Below are 14383 nucleotides of genomic sequence, written 5' to 3'. Positions count from 1 at the left end.
GCATAAGATAGAGCCCAGCGTGATTCTGATGCACTACCATGCATCTCTCGCAATGATGTCAAAGACTGGTGCTTTTTATTCTGCAGACACTGTCATTGTAAGGGGACATTCCTGTTTGCCTGTCCCCAACATGTCAGCCCTAGCAGTCAATTCAGAGCTGACATTTTGGGGTCAGTGAGCGAATTTCCTGAGAAAAGAGCCCTCAAAAGTCAATTTTCAAGGAACAAAGTGTTCTTTGCTGTGGTGTGCCCACATCTGAAATATTAATCTTAGATAAAAGCCAATCCCTTATGATCTGCTCCAAAGCAGCCACCTTACACACACTACCCCTGTAAAGCAGGCAGACATAACAGAAATAAAATTAAAAACATTACTGTTTGTGCCTTCATTGGTTGCAGATCTAATTTATACCAGCCCTCTGCTCTGTCATATCCGAGACCACCTCACTGATGAGCTGGGTGCTTCATTTTAACAACACTGCCAACTATTCTCAGTCATGTGGCTTCAATACAGTGTAATTTCACTTAAAATGGTAGAATCTTGTGTATGTGTTGAAAGCAGACACCTGAGAGAAATGATTTGAGATTCAAGGTTGGAAGTTCCAGACCACATTCACATATTCTGCATTTTTGGCTGATTCATATTGTGTCCTTGCTGAAGAATTGGTTCTATGGCCTGGTTCCAGCCTGTGGACACACACTGACATATACCAGAAGTTAATATTTCAGGGCCTGTGTCCACATAGTGTTTTTTTTTTTTTTTTTTAGAGCAGCAGCGTCTTTTTTCAATTGTTCCCAATGAGGAGCGAGCATCTGAAAATGTGCCACGCCCAGAAAATGAAAATGATATGTAATTATGTGAATACCTTGTTGAAAAAAAGGGAGGATAACCATTCCTGTAGTGCCAGTGATCAGCATCAAGGCAGGAAGTAGTGTGCACTTTACCAAGGTGTGGAGGTCAGGGTGGTGGATGCGTGTGTAGTAATTTTTCTAGATGTAACAAATGAAAAATTGACTGGCACTTATCATAATCCAGTTTTGCAGAATGGCCCCTGTGTCTGCTGATACAGCTGAGATACTGTGCACTTTGCAAACCTCCGCGACTCATAATTGTACATCAATACCTTTTAACTGGCTTCACAGACAAAGTGATACCTGAGAGTTCTTTAAAGACACTTGTTAAAATGAGACATTTAAATGACACAACCTTTTAGTTCCAGAAGCTTAATCCATATCTGCCTACCCTTGTTTGAGTCTGCCCTTCCTTCATCATCAGCCCTGACATTTTGTGAGTTCCTCTATGACTTTATGGAGTCTTTACAGTCACATAGACGTCTCTGTGGCAAAAGCGTCAGTGACTGGATGAAGTACTCACAGTGAATACGGTGAGGATTATGAGGTGGAAGAACCACCTGAGGTCAGCACTCCATCTTCACACCTCTGCAGTGCCTGGAGCTCCGAACACATCCTCACCGTCACAACCTCCTGTGGGCAAACAAACCAAAGACTTTCAATCAATCACTGTCTACACACCTGTCTGGCGGACTCCAAATGATACTAGAGCTGCGGTCGTATCGGTTTTCAGGGCATTCCACAAACTTCTGGCTTCACACAATGAGGTTAAAGAGTAATCACATTGTACATTGCTCTCAGAGCAGATCTCCTGTGTGTGTGCGGTCCGTGAAACCTATGATTACTAACCTGCCTTGAGCAGAGATTAGCTGTGCCCACATTGTCTAAACTGTATTGTGGTAGTTTGGAACTTTTCGTACAGAAGCTAGTGAAGTCATGCATGTGGTTAGGTTCTGATTGCCTCCTATTTTTGATCTGGTTCCCAACTGGCAAAATAGAAACATCAGTTCTGATGAAACCCTTATCAAACCTTTAATCCCTCGTCTGTCTGATATCAGTTAATCAGTAAACATTTTTTAGCCGGCACTACTTTAGTCTCATATTAGCTTCAGCTGAACTTGGAACTCTGCTCATAATGGATCTTGTATTTTCTCCCCCATGTCTTCTATTGGAGGTGCACTAAGATATGGCTGCATGGCCAGGCGAGGAGGATTGATTTGAGGAGATATCATTTTAGCAATCCATAACTCTTTAAAGTGCACAAGGCATGTAAGCATGGAAATCCAAACCAACTCTTTCACATGATCTCTACTCAGGGTGTGTCGACTTTCATTGTAAATTGAAAATCGATCAAAATCAGCTATCAATTTCAATCATCGAAATCAAAAGCAGGAACTGCGATCCTCCCAGTATTTTTTAGTCTGTTCTTCCCTGATGAAGACCCTTCATCCAAACATCGCCTCCAAATACATTTATGCTATGCAAGAGTCGTGCCGTGAACATAAATCTAGAATAAATCTCCAGCTCAACAAGGTGCCAGCTGTTACTCACACAGGTGGAGGTAAACAGTGGTGAAACAATGCTGAGAGCTTGTTCCACACGTGGTGGAAGGTTGTTCAGCTCAAGGGCAGTTCTTTCCATCTAAATGAATTATACTTGGCAGATTCTCACACTCTTTTTCAAGTAGATGCTTTTCTTTCCTGTTTGTTCCATTTCATAATAAATTATGTTTGCAGGCGAATCTTCACTGTACCTCTGCTGCACTACTGTGGCCTATGTAATTTGACTCTCATCGAGCATCTGGGTCTCTAGCAGATACAGCAGGTCTGAAGACATCACATCTGATTAATTTTATTCCTACACTTTGAGTCATTTGAGTGTCAGGTCAATGAAGAAAATCATGTCAAGTGCAATGTCACATTTGTAATGAATCTTTTCGTTAAAGTGCGCCTAGCGTTAGTCTTAACTGATATCTTCGAATCATTGTTCCTGAGTGAACTGTATTTCCTGGACAAAACTATTTTTCAAAATTGGGTTATTACAACTTGGCTTTTATTTTTGTAGTGCTGGTCATGGTTTCTATCTGTTATGACAATGTGCTTGACTCAATAGTACATCCAACACAGCAAGAAACACAAGCAGTCACACGATCAGACAATCACAAACTACCAAACTGTTTGGCCAGGTTATCTTCCACTTTATCTGGAGTTGAAACAAACTGTCAGCCTGAAAGTAAAACCCAAAGTTGTAATAAACTCTAGGAGACAAAACAGTCTCACACCATGATCCATTTATCAGCTGTTGTGAAACATTTGCTCGGGTGGATGGAGCGCTGCTGAACAGGGTTAAAAAAGTTCAGAATGCTGACAGAATATTACTTTGGAGACTTCATGAGGCAGTAAAGATTCCATTGCTTTTATGTTTTTATCCTAACCCTATTTCAAACTAGCAAACTAAACCATGTTTCTAGGGAGTACCAAGGATGGCTGTCGTGCAGTTAGTTTGGAGGCCCTGTGCCAACAGCCCTTTAAAGTAGTGAAAAATAGCATTTGAATATTGACAATTCTTTGTACTAAACCATAGCTTCTGTACAAAATGGCATGAGGTGCCTTGCCATCATATACAGAGTGTAGAGCTCACTGGGGCACTGTGATTCGTGATATTGTACTCTATAAATAAAAATGACTTGAAAATTGACTTAACTTCCCACAAAGTCTCAAAACACTTCCAGCTCTGACTTGAGTGAAGGCACAAACTGTACAGATAGGTGATATACTTTCATGAGGCATGCTGGCTGTGCTAGACTCATTCTGGCTCTGGTAGTGGACAGAGGGTCTTGGCAGCAGGCAGTGCTATCCATCAGAGGATGAGACATTCTGTGATACAAATTGTCCACATACAACAGCTCCATCAGCTGCACCAAACTCTCACAGGGTTCTCAGCAGGAGAGAAACAGCAAGAATTCCTCTTTCACCAACCAGGAAGCCATCAGTCACAGAGTGAGCACTGCTCGTTAGGTCCCACAAGCTACTTAGTTCCTGCTAGTTTAATGTCCACTGCAGCCTTTGTAGCCTCAATATGGATTATGATTTCTGATCACATTATTTTCTCTGTTCCAGAGAAGGGTCAACTCTCTAATTACTGTTCAGAGCACAGAGGCCATGTTCATCCTTACCACACATTCAAACTGACTCATACAATTAATCGGTTCAAGACATTTAGTCTGCTTTCATTTCAAAACTACTTAAAGCTGACAATCAGAATTAAATCTTTGGTGCAGAGCAGTTAAACTGACTGTAGCAGCTGCCTCTATCATGGGGCTGCAGGATCACTCATGAGTCTCTACTCTAGTTTTCTGTCTCCACATACCTTTCTCACTCTGTCGCTCACAGCTTTTGTTCCCTCACATTTTACTCCCAGTTGGTTTCTCTCCATATTAATATTATATTTCCTTCATTGTGTTTTCCTTTTTCCTGCTCCACCCATCCAACCATGCACACAAAGACACATATGTCTGAATCCAACCCTCTCCCCTACAAGATTGTTAATGTAAGACCATTCTGCAAAACTCTAGATTATGCTCAATGAAATATTTTTTTCATTCAATGTCAGGATTTTCAAAATTCTGTTTCTCTACATTATTTGCACTTGGCACAATGATATGGCTAAGGTTACAAAAAGATGGTGTTTTTTTGCAAATGAGCTGAGGTCAGAGTTGTAATTTGTGGAAAAAAAGAAAGGACGAAAGAAAGAAAGAAAAAAAAAGGCCAGAATTCAAACACAGGGGGCAGTATATCAAAAGAGTGACCAGAGTGCTCTCTGCTTGGCTGCTAAGTGGCCCTTGAGTTTGCCTGGACCTAAACCTCAGACCACAACTTGAGAGTGAACACAGCTGGACACTGAACTGGGACTGAACACAGCCAGTCTGAAGACAGGGGATACAGTACAGAGGTGATTTACAGCGGCTCTGACCAGGACTTTGAGTCCGGGGTCAAGAGGACACGACAGGCAGGGACAGGAGAGACATGAAACAGCACAGAGAGAGTCATATATCAACAGCTTGCAGAGCCAGAATATTTTCACATTTTAATCTGCGACTTGAGGATTATTTTTGGACCAAACCAGAGGTGATTGTTGAAAGACCAACCAAGACTGTTCTGGTGAGTTTGATTTAGTGTAACGATGAGTCAACAATGCAGTTGAGCTCGTCTTGACAGTGTTTTGTTGTTTTTCTCTCTTTGGTAAGGAAAATATAGATTGTTTCCTTTCTTGACATTTTCCGAGTTTATTTTGTGCATTTATTAAGCTACACTGATCAGGCATAACATTGTGACCACCTGCCTTATATTGTGAAGGTTCCCCTTGTGCAGCCAAAACAGCTCTGACCTGTCAAAACATGGACTTAAGACCTCTGAGGGTGTCCTGTGGTGTCTGGCACCAGGGCGTTTTATAGTGGATCCTCTGGGTCCTGTATGTTGGGGGGTGGGGCCTCCATGGATCAGACCTGCTCCAGCACGTCTTACAGATGCTCGATCAGATTGGGTTCTGGGGAATTTGGAGGCCCGGTCAACACCTCGGGACCTTTATTGTGTTCCTCGAGCTGTTCCTGAGCAGTGTTTGCGGTGTGTCAGGGCACATTGTCCTGCTGGGGGGCCACTGCCATCGGGTAGTGTTGTTGTGATGAGGGGGTGAACTTGGTCCATAACAGTGTTTGGATGGGTGCTGCGTGTCAAGTGGCATTCACATGAATGCCAGCACCCAAGGTTTCACAGCAGAAAATCGCATTGTGATGAGATGATCAATGTTATTCACGTCACCTATCAGTGGTTTTAATGTTGTAGCTGATCGGTGTATAGGCTAAGAGAGCTTGTGAAATGTGTTGACTCTCCCAGCTGAAACTACAGGGGCTCTCAGACTGTCACATCCTGAGGCACAAAGTGGCATTAGGAAACAGGACGGGCCAGAGCACTCTGTTGATATGTAAGTTAAATTTCTAGCTATACAGTATCTTACAAATTGCCCCTTTAAGCTTAAGTTAAGATGAAGGTTTTAGAGGGATTAGAGTTACTTGAGCGATGGACTCTGTCATGGTCCTGTCATTTTTAGTTTCATTGTACATGTATGTTTGTTTGTGTGTTTTCTAGGTTTTATGGTGTATCTTTCCCCTTTTTTCCCAGTGTTCTGTTTTCCCTCCTGTTTTCTTTACCAGACCGATGTTCCCTCCACACCTGTAATATATCAGATTACTTAGCCCAGCCCTGTTACCTGAGTTCTTTCCCTTTCTGCTTTTTCTTCACACCTGCAATTCATCTCCCTCATTAGCTTTTCACTCCTCACAGTTTTTTTCTAGCTTTTTCCAGCCTATCAGCCCCTTCCCTGCTTCTAGTGTTTTTCCATTAATTTCTCTCACCAGTGTTTCTCTGGCTCACTCCACCTGCACCTCATCCCCTTAGTTTAGTTTGAGTTTGTTGTATTGTTATTTCCTGTTTTATTTTGAAGTTCTGCCCTCACGTCATGTTTTGCTTTTCATTTCCTCCTGTTGTCCTTGTTTCCTGCCTTTGATTGTCTGCCCCATCCCTAATGTGTCCACCTGCATCTAATTATGCCTACCTCCCTTGCCTATACAGTCTACGTGCTCCCTGCCCTCGTTGTCAGTTTGTCTGTTTCCCCACATCAGTGCTGTGTCTTTCGTCGGTTCCCTGTCTTCTCCTCATGTTTGACCTGTGTTTGCTGCCTGTGTCCTTGTGATGTCCTGGATTGTTTTGTAACTGTATTGCTTTTGTTCTTAGAATTCTGGAGTTTTGGTATCTGCCTTTTGTTTCTTCTATTTTTGGAATTTATGGATTTGGAATTTAGCTTTTTTTAACCTAAGCTTGCATGGTATTCAGTTACTTGTCTGACTGTGTGTTTGGGTCCCCTCTGTTAAACTGTGACAGACTCACCACATACCCTCCACCTTGACATACACACTGTATTTTTGCACTAGATTTAGAGGTGCTCAATCATCCATGTAACTGTAATCTGTTGGGATGTTAGACCTGTTGTATCAGTTCAGTGGATTCCAGAAAACAGTCTCTCTACAAATAGTCACAATTACAGTGATGGAGAATTTCAGAGCACGACCAGGTTCATTATCAAAATGACGTGGCCATCCTGTGAGACACCCCAGGAAAGAGCTAGCAGCTGCTCTGTGAATACATCACCTGCGTACCTCACTTTACTCCTGTAAAGTGCCAGCTTTACTCCTGTCATGTTATCTGTCCTTCACACCAATAGTAATGATCTCCATGAGGCATTCTGGGTCCAGTGACATTAGAAGAAACATGTTATATCCAAGGCTGCTGCAAATCCTCAAACAAAGGCTAAGAAGGGACAGGTGTTAAAAGAACAAGCTGAACAAATACATAAACATCATCTTGTTGTGCTGTATCTCACCCAGTCATTAAATGATGATGTCACTGTTTCCAGCAAGCACAGTTCGAAAATAAAGTCACAAGCAGCACTGAACAGACTGCGCAAATAGCTTCATTGTTACTTCCTGTCTCCACTGTGTGGCGCTAGAGAACCCCCTTATTATATGTTATGTTCCAGTTTTAGTGTATCAAGTGTAGATCACACCATGGAAACTTCATGTTAATTAAATGACGATTGTAACACAAGGCATACTTCCTGTTTCCAGTGTAAACATAGAAATTCACTGGTTGGTGATCTGGCCTTAATTAACTGGTTTGACTGACCAAATGCAAGACGTTGTGTAATTATAAAGTATGACCATGAAATTGAATTGCTCTTCAATAAATTCATTCAAATCACTCCTACTGTGACATTTGGTTTGTTTTAATCTTCCAAGCTACTGTAATACTAAATTTCTGTTACTAAACAATCGTCCCAGTATGTTCATACAGTTAATTTTCTCTGTTAACATGTTTTCAGTGGGAAACTAGGTGAAGGGATTATCACAGACAGCAGCATCCGCACAAAGTTTCACTATTCTACTGCTTTTACCATCAGTGAATCATTCTCCATGTTTTGATCAAAACGTTCTTAATCACACTGTCCTCAAATGCCCCCTCTATCTGGTTTTGCACACTTGTGATCCAAATATGACACAGGTCCTCCTGGAACATTGAGCTAAAACGACCCTGTGTGACAGCAAACAATACGGCAGGACCTTATGTAATGCTCTGCTGTGTTAAATGACTAAACTTGCTGGCACAGGCACTTTTGCACAAACAGTACAGCACAATAAAAATATCTTGGTTCCATGAATAACTGCCTACTTTGCTTTTACAGTTATTTCTTTATTAAAACACGCCATTTCACCTCCAGCTTTTTCCCTCCATGACCCAGTTGAGAGCTGCAGTGAGGCAGCCGGTCTCAGCTGGCTGCTTCCAGCTGACTGTGCACTAACACCCGGCCAACTATATTGGTAACAGTTACCACTTTAAAATAGGAAGGCACCCAGCGGTGAGGTGTGATGTACTCTGTAATTACATGCAAACACTGACTAATCTTGAGACAGAATGATTGGGCTGCTGCTGCTGCTGCTGCCAAAGTCTGAATTCAAATATCTGTTACACTGAGGTGCAGAGCAAGCAGAAAGCACCTTTATGAAAAAAAAAAAAGCTTTTCTTATTACACACCAGCTAGGATAAATGTTTTGGATTTGGATGTTTTTGTTGATGACAGCAGAGGTCACTTGCTGACTTGCATCATATCAAGTAGTTCAGGACAAAGATTTGCAGTAGCAGTGCTGAGGTCAGGGTGGTGGATGGGTGTGTAGCCTGAATCCCTTTCGTGCAGGAAAACAGAGTTTGGGTCCCATCACAGACCTGCAATCAACATTTGCTTTTTTACTAACCACAACCATAGTATTTCCCTGACCATTGTCATACAGTAGAAAGGCTATGAAGTATTTTAATTGTGTCATTAGATGAAAAAAGGAACAAAAGTATGGTAGTACTGAACAAGCACAGGACAGGTCAACGGTGAGTATGCAAGTAGTTAGAGTTACATGAGTAACGTCATCATTTTAACCTGAACCGTGATGTTTTATTTAAACTAACCAAGAAGTTAGGTTGCCTAAACTTAACCAAACTGTGACCAAATGATTAATGTCCAGTGGGAGCACTGATATATGTCATTTAAGAAATCTATAGCAATCAACTATTCAGTTGTTTAGGTATAAGGACCTGTTGGATTAGTCTGGTCCAATTTACACTCTGCTCAACCCATCACCACATGAACATTATTACCCACTGTCAGATGTGAGAAAATCCTACTGAGTGTGAATATAAATAAGGCTGCTGGTCCACATAATATACCTGGCCGTGTACTAAAATCATGCTGATGAGCTAGCTGATGTTCTTACTGACATTTTAACATCTCACTCTCACAGGAGATGATGACTGCCTCAAGACAGTCATCATTGTCCCTGTACCAATGAAGTCTGCTGTGTCGAGTCTTAATGACTACCACCCTGTGGCTCTCACCAACATCCTGATGAAGTGCTTTGAGAAACTGGTTCTCCAGCACATTAAAGACAACATCCCTGCCAGCCTGGACCCTCGCCAGTATGCTTTCAGAACCAACAGACCCGCAGAGGAGAATCTCACCCATGAAGCTGATTGGAAAACTCAATACTCTGTGCTTGAGTACAACACTCTGCAACTGGATATTGGACTTCCTCACAAGCAGACCCCAAAGAGTTCTGATTGGTTCTGATTCACACGTCCTCTACGTTATGGCTCAACACTGGAGCCCCCCGGACTGTGTGCCCCCTCCTGTTCACATTGTACACCCATGACTGCACTCCCAGACATCAGGAGAACTTTATTGTGAAGTATGAGGACGACACCACCATCATCATCCGCCACATTATAAACAACGATCAGAGTTCATATCAGAGGGAAATCAACAATCTTACAGAGTGGTGCACAGAGAACAATCTACTGCTCACTGTCAGCAAAACCAAGGAGCTGATTGTGCTGACCAGAGGGTGATTAAAACCACCAGAACATCACTGGTACCATCTACAGAGCATCAGTGACATCAGTGAAGTGAGATGTCTGCACAAAGATACTAGAAGACAACACCCACCCCAGACACAGTCTGTTCATCCTGCTGCCATCTGACAACAGATACAGAAGTATCTGCTGCTGTACCACCAGACTACAGAGAGGCTTCATTCCTCAGACTGTTAGACTCCTGAACTCCTTAACTTCAACGTGTGTAAAATATTCGCACCGGAAAAAGGGTGAAAATTAGCATGTCCACTAAGGTGTTTTGTTTCCTTCACAGCTGACCATAGCTGCAGCCAATAAACACCACAACATTCCCGATCTGTTGCACTCAAAGTCGTCAAAGTTAAAGTCGGTAAAGGTTGATGGACAGTGTTAAAATATGTTGAACTTTTCATCTGAGGATAAAAAACAGATTGTCATCACCATCTTGTTGCTGCTGTTTACATTCACACAGACACACAATTATTAAAGGCACAACAATATTATTTCCTGGGTGTATATGTTGTTTATGAGTAGAAATAACTGTATGCATTGCTCTATTTTCATCCTATTCTACCATATTCTTAATTGAATCAAATGTCTATGTTCTGTGCTTCTGTGTGGCATGAAATGGACTACACACTTTCATGTTGTACAAGGACAAATAAATTACCTTGATCCTTCACAGAGTCCACTTTGTGAACACAGTTTACTCTATTAGCATTTGACCTTCTCTCTGAGGAGGTGGTTCATTAGCAGTGCAGCTCGCTAATTAAATCAATCGAGCCACATTCATAAACAATCCAGTGAATGAAATCAACGGTTTACAACCGCAGTCACACAGAACACTATCTGGGATCCTGCCCTCCAATAATAAACTCCTGGCTATTTTTAGACTGAAAGAAAACAAGATATGGCGTGACGCTTTTGCATGCAGACAAAAAAAAATCGTATCAGCTGACATTAATTAGCTGACAACATCCGCTCATTAATTTGTTTGAAGCTTGTACCCCTCTAAAAACAACACAGCAACTTTGATGTAATTCAAGGCCGCTGCGGGAAACAGCATAAGTGAAGGAATGTTTTGATTGAACTTTGGAAAAAAATGAGTTAACATGGGAGAATTTGATGCCGATGATAAAGAATATGTTGGCTGGCTGTATGATATTAGTGCTGGTAGACGGCTCTGACACCCCAATGAAAAAAACTCCCTCGGGGGTTCCTCTCAGGCCTCGTATCGATCTCCATCAGCCGCGGGGGCCCGGCCTCCGCCAGGCAGTGTCAGCCACTCGGCTAATTGGGAGAAAAACACATGGGCGAAGAGGCACAGACCTCATTGTGTCTTTGATCCATAAAACATGATGAGTTCAATTCCCATCTCTCCTTTCATTAACTTAATCAACATGCCAGGAAATGAATAAAACATTCAGAAAGAAAATGCAAAGTGAAAACAACAACAGGAAATGACTTCCTGTAGTACATGTGCATGCACATGCTGGTTGGGGAGAAAGCTCCTTGACATTCAAAGGACCATTTTTTCTCTTCGTTCCACACAGACACACGCTGTGACAGCAGCCTGAAGGTCTGAGCTCAGGGCCTCTAACTGGAAGGTAGCCAGTGTGTCTGTGTGAGAACAGTGAATGAGTGACGCTCTCAGTCCATCATCCAACAACCATCAACACCTCCAATAGTGCATTTAAGCTCCAGCTGCTCCAGGGAGGCTGCGTTCAGACTGGGCAGATGTCACTGTGTCAGTCAGCAGCTAGAAGCACAGTGCAGCAGGCACGCATGGTCGCAAGTCATCAGTACAGAGATAAACCCTTTAACAGTTTTTTTCACTTAAATTTGTTTAAAAACCAATCAATATGAATCAGCTGATCATCATAGGGTTAGGGTTAGGGTTCAAAGGGGCTGTCTCTACCCCGTTACACTGTGACACGGTCACCTGAGCTGATCGCGGCCATTCTAGACAATGCACATGTTACCATCGGCTGCACCACGGGACGTTCTAGCAAGTGTCCCAGAAGCATCTGTCCGTCTATTTTGACAGAAGCCGATGGCAGCTGTGTCAATCTCCACAGAGCAGGTCGAGCCGACAAGAATCAGACTCTATTGATACAATGTACAGCAACAGCCTATTCCCTGTGATTATAAAAGCTAGTAGAATGACAACAACTGCTACGTTGATTGACAACATATTCACAAATAAAATTGACTAGTTTAGTACGTATAGTACGTGGGCTACTCATTAACGACACAAGTGACCATCGTTCAGATTTTTGCAATTTTTCAAAATGTTATAAAAAAAATGTGAAAATAGGTGGAATACTAATCTGATATGACACAGACCAAAAGCCATCAATGCCTTCGAGGCGGACTTAAGGAAATAGAACTGAAACAACAACCTATGTTGATGATGAACCTACAAAAGCCTGTGAGGCCTTTTTGGTAACATTAACTGTGTGATCTGAAAAAAAAAAACTGTTCATTAAGAAAACACACAAGGGAGCACAAATATGAGGATTATCAAGGGGATAGAAAACGCAAGTAAGAAGAAAAATGTTTTATGTGAGACATTTTTAAAACAGAAACTAAAAGAAGCAGAAAACAAATATGAAATATCTAAAGATAAATTAAGTATTATGATATCAAATAAGAAAGAGCATTATTACAAAATATTGGAGCAGTATAGGACTAGATGTAGTAGAGGGCTACTGGAAGTATTTGTAGCAGTAGTAACACTATCAGTAATAAGTAGTAGCATTAGTAGTAGTAGTGTGAATAGTAGTAGTTGTTTTAGCAGTAGTAAAGTGGGAGTAACTGCAGTGGGTCTAGTAGTATCAGTGTTATTACAGAGTAGGCTATTGTTGTAGCAGTAGAATGAAAAGGTTAGCAGCCATGTGTCCCGCAGACAGTGTGCTCAGATATTTTCAGCTGATATCCCAGATTAGTTTCCCTTTCTGGTTAAGTATGCTTATAAATGACATCAGATCCTCTAGTGTTGGATTGAAAACACAAAAGCACACTCAGAAGCAACAGCTCCTGGTGAGTAATCTTAAACCAGTAGGGGGAAGTGTGGCTCCTGAGTCAGGGGGCTTAACTTTTACACAAGCCCTTAAGGCACAGAGTAAGTCCTTAAGCCCACACTGCTGTATCATGTCAGCATGTACAGACTGCTGTGTTTGACTTCGATCTCTGTTGTCCTTCACTGGTAAATACTGTCTGCACCAATGTCACCAAATGTCTACATAAAGTTATCAGTGTGATCAAAGGTCTGTCTATGGGCTATCTCATTACTCACTGCACACTACTTATTACACTATTCCCCTCATATTTTTATTTAAATTAAAGTCTACACATCCTAGTTTCTAATATTTATTCATACAGAAACATGGCTGTAAAGCAGGCTGAGAGACCAAAAGACTTAGAAGAAAAGTAATTTTTAGAGAATTCACAAGGCTCTGTTTCTATTCCAATTCTATTCCAATTCTATTCCAATTCACACATGTAGAGCAACAAAGCTGATTTGTTGGAATGGCTGTCATTTCCCCAGATAAAACTGGAAAACATTCTAAGTCATCCTGCTCTAAATACCAGTGGAGTGGAAAGACACATGCAGCTGAAGCTGGCAGTGTGTGCGTGCTTCATGAGCAACAAGATTAACAGGATACCAGATCCTGAATATTCTGTGTTTCCTCTGACACAGAGCTGGAAATATGTCGGCCTCAGTGTGCGACATAGGGGCTTAAACCCAAACTCGTCCAATTAAAAGACCCTCTTTCTACTCTGCTGTGCCTCCTCGTGCTCCAGCTGACTTTCAACAACGCTAGAAGGAAGCTGTTCATGTCTGTATCCTCCTGCATGAACAAACAGCAAGATGACAGGTTAAAAAGATAGAAAACAAAACAGAGACGTGGGCACGCTCTGCTGCATGCAAATCAGCTTATGGGGTATGTGGACAGATTGAGAATGTTTTATAGATAAATGAATGAAAGACATGCAATGAGACCATGTTCCAGTGATAAAGAGCCACTTTAATCCTCAAACAAATATGTTTATTCCACAAAGAGGAGTACTGTAAAAGAGAGGTGCTTGGAGATCATGAACATTTTAAGTGCCACTCTTTACAGCAATGCACTGTATAAATAGGCAGCCATCTGGAGACCTCAACTTCTGGGTCCTCTGGTTCTCACTAAACCACAAACATCTACAATCTATTGAAGACTATTCATGCCAGAAAAATAAAAATAAATAGATGTGAAGTCAAGACTGCAAAATTACTCATTGTCACCTCAGAGATTAAGAGAAGTTAAAATTTTGACTCAAACCAAATATAAATAAATAATAAATAAGATACTGATTGAAAATTAAGAGATAAAGAGTCTCAGCTTCTGGGAAATCATGATGAAAATGATTCATTCATTTTTAAACCTTTACTAACCAAGCAATTAATCGAAGAAAATAATTGACATAATATATGAACAAATTTATGATTAACTCAGTCAAATGTAAAAAAAAAAACCCAATACC

General features: G+C 41.5%; 1 protein-coding gene across 4 annotated transcripts in view; it reads right to left on the bottom strand.

The window, feature by feature from the left end:
- lrfn2b (leucine rich repeat and fibronectin type III domain containing 2b) overlaps positions 1 to 14383 on the bottom strand; it is a 151859-nt gene that overhangs the window by 71332 nt on the left and 66144 nt on the right. For 3 of the 4 annotated variants that reach the window (XM_084378171.1, XM_084378172.1, XM_084378170.1), the window contains exon 3: positions 1375 to 1484. The exons of the other annotated variant lie outside the window; for it this stretch is intronic. The gene's annotated coding sequence lies outside the window, so the exon portion shown is untranslated. The remainder of the gene's footprint in view (positions 1 to 1374; positions 1485 to 14383) is intronic. 4 annotated transcript variants of the gene reach the window in all.

Source organism: Pagrus pagrus (assembly GCF_965226575.1).
Source record: "Pagrus pagrus genome assembly, chromosome: 16".
Lineage (NCBI taxonomy): Eukaryota > Metazoa > Chordata > Actinopteri > Spariformes > Sparidae > Pagrus > Pagrus pagrus.
The sequence above is the reverse complement of the archived record's forward strand: the minus strand, read 5'-3'. Positions and strand labels throughout refer to the sequence as shown.